The sequence below is a fragment of the Ursus arctos genome, unplaced genomic scaffold (assembly GCF_023065955.2).
Source record: "Ursus arctos isolate Adak ecotype North America unplaced genomic scaffold, UrsArc2.0 scaffold_4, whole genome shotgun sequence".
In the NCBI taxonomy this organism is placed as follows: domain Eukaryota; kingdom Metazoa; phylum Chordata; class Mammalia; order Carnivora; family Ursidae; genus Ursus; species Ursus arctos.
In genome coordinates, this window is record NW_026623056.1 from 74032920 (window position 1) to 74035764 (window position 2845).

The 2845-nt window shown below is 33.5% G+C and overlaps 1 pseudogene; it reads right to left on the reverse strand.

Annotated features, from left to right (window-relative positions):
- Positions 1-796: 796 nt before the first annotated feature.
- LOC113256930 (coiled-coil domain-containing protein 34-like) lies at positions 797-1945 on the reverse strand (annotated as a pseudogene).
- Between the last annotated feature and the right edge of the window lie 900 nt (positions 1946-2845).

Sequence of the window (2845 nt, forward strand, 5' to 3'; positions counted from 1 at the left end):
TTTTATTTTACTCAATATTCATTAATATCTCTAAGAATGTACAAATTGATCACTTTTGTTTCTTTCAAATCTTGAAATAATTTACTGTTTTCTATCAATACTGAAAATCAAAATAAGAATATTACTGATTAAAATTAATAGTTAATACACTGTGTGACCAATTTCTGCTCCCTGTTCAGGGAATAATAGTTTACAAGTCCTTTTTATCTTACCTACAAAGGCTTGTAAGGGGTCAATTGCAAAAGATTTGAAGGGTGATCTAAATAGTTATTAGAGATAATATTTAGGTCAACTGAGTTACTGAAAATTTGCAGAGAGATAAGAATTATCTCAATTTTATGATGTCAAATTTCAGAATGAATACAGCATCTGAACAAAATAAATTTATTAGTATTGTTAATAGAATATTTAATAAAACACTAACATGTAACATGCAATAAGACATGTATGTATTCAAACAAATACCTCTTCACATTCAGTGGGTTTTTTTTTTAGCACAACATAAATTGTCAATTTTATTGGTATTACAGTGTAGTTTTAATACAAGCTAAATATAAACACAATTGTTAGATATTCAATCACTTATTCTGTGAAACAATATGCCAAGATCAAGCTTAAAGCACTTTTAAAAATGAAAATATATAAAACACTTTCCTCAATTAACTGTAAAACCAACATACAAATGCAAAAATTTGAACTTGCCAATAATCACATCAAATGTTGAGGGGCTGACTGAGCAGTGAAAAATGATTCTAAGTTTACAACTAGCTCCAGGTAAAAGCATTTCCCATGTCCACTATCTTTGTATTCTGCACAGAGTTCCAAGGCAAAGATTACTTTCCATTGTCTGAATCACCAGAGATGATGAGCTCCCTGGCTGACTTACCAAAGGCCTTTAGTCTTCTTTCCTCATACATCCTTAGCTTCTTTGGAAGGATGCATATGGATGGGTTTCCATGGAATAGATTATAAAAGGCTGATTCTCGATCAGAATTTCCACTGTAGAATTCTGTGTTTTCCATTGGCATAACCATAGCTCTCTGTAGCCAGACAAGGTTTATTATTTGAATTTTCCAACCACTCCTTAAACTTTTTTCCTGCTATTTCCTTTTTTCCCTGTAATTCACCTTGCAATTGTTTTTTTCCTTTTCTTATCACGTTTTTCAGCATTTTTTTCTTTAACCATTCTTGATATTTTTCTTTTGACTTTTCTTGCAAATGTTCCTTCTCCAGTTCCTCTGCTACGTTTTCCTCCATTTCTTTGTTAATTTTTTGTTCCCTTTTTCTTTCCTGTTGATTCTTTTTCTGAATCCATTCCTTGTGCTTCTCTTCAGCAATTACCTTTTTTTCATGTTCTTCCATTTCTTTTCTTTGTTCTAGCTGTTGTTTTAATTCCTCCAGAGCTTTCTGTTGCAGACAGTCACGTTCTTTTTCTTTGCCCACAAATCACACTTCTCATGGGGTCAGGCGGCTTTCTGGTATGTCCACCTATTTCTGTTCTTCTTGGTTATCTCCTGATTCAACCACACTTGATCAGCTCCGTACCTCCACTGCTCACAGGCTCGCCATCTTAACCACTGAATCATGAGCATCTTCCCCACATCTTCCTCATCCTCCCTTGGTGATTGTTGTAGTCAAACAGGAAGCTCTTCTGGCTGAGGGGAGAAAGCAGCTACATGGTAGATTTGCTCAGCTCAGCAGCATGACTGCAAGCAGACCATCACCGTTGCCAGTCCCTGCCCCTGGGCGCTTGCCATGAGGACCTGGACTTGTAGTCGGCCAAGGACAGTGTGTAGGATGGAAGTGAATCAGCCTCCCATGGCCGGGCAGCCCACATCAGCCCTGCCAAGTTCAAACCCATGGAGAGGCAGTAGGGCAGTGGTTTCTTAATTAGAGTGGTAAACGTAGATTTTTCACAATCATGGCTAAATGGAATTGTCACCATAAGTCATCTAAATGAATAGCTTTACCTTGAAGTTGTTATTTTGATGTCTACTTTCCATTTAAGATTTTTCCCAAAATCTGTTATAAATTGGACAACATCTTCTCATGGAAAAATAATTAATATTGGAAATTTTCTTTTGTCTCTATAAGTTGTCAAATATACTACAAATATCACAAAACATCTCATTGAATCAAGTGCATTATAACTAAAAGCATCTACAGTCTCTCTGTATACTATGATTGAGGTCTCAAGACCTATGGATAAGAAAGTCCAATTGTATAAGCACTGCTTTGATATTGACTTGTCTCTTGTATAACAATGGAAAGATATAAACATTGTACATCTCAGTTTTTTAAAATTTAAGTTTCTAGTATTTTATTTATAAATTGCATGCATGTCTTTGTTCTTTTATTTTCTATAGCTTTTTTTCTCTATAATGTAATTCTACCACTGCCTTTTTAAATTGTTTTATTGTGTTTGAACATACACTTTATATTTTATTTTTGGCACTTATCCTTCTCTTTTGCATTTGAATACCCAAAATTCATATTTCACAAAACTTCTGAATTCCAACTACTATTTTGCTGCCAAACAAAATGAGGTTTTATTTCCCTCTATTTTCCCCATTGCTTAGTTCTCACTTTCAGTATAGATTATCTAGAATTTTAAGTCAAAATTAGAAATTACAACAATATTGCAATATCAACTTTTGACAGTAATTATTATTTACATTTAATAAAACATTGTTTAAAGCATATGTCAATATTGTGTCTTACATTCTAAAACTACCTTTCTGGATTTGTTATCTTTCTTGTTTTCCTTGTTGCTGCTTAATTTTTTAGTTGGGTAAGGGTTAGTTATAATCTAACTTTTTGTGTTATAAAAATTACATTGCTTTCT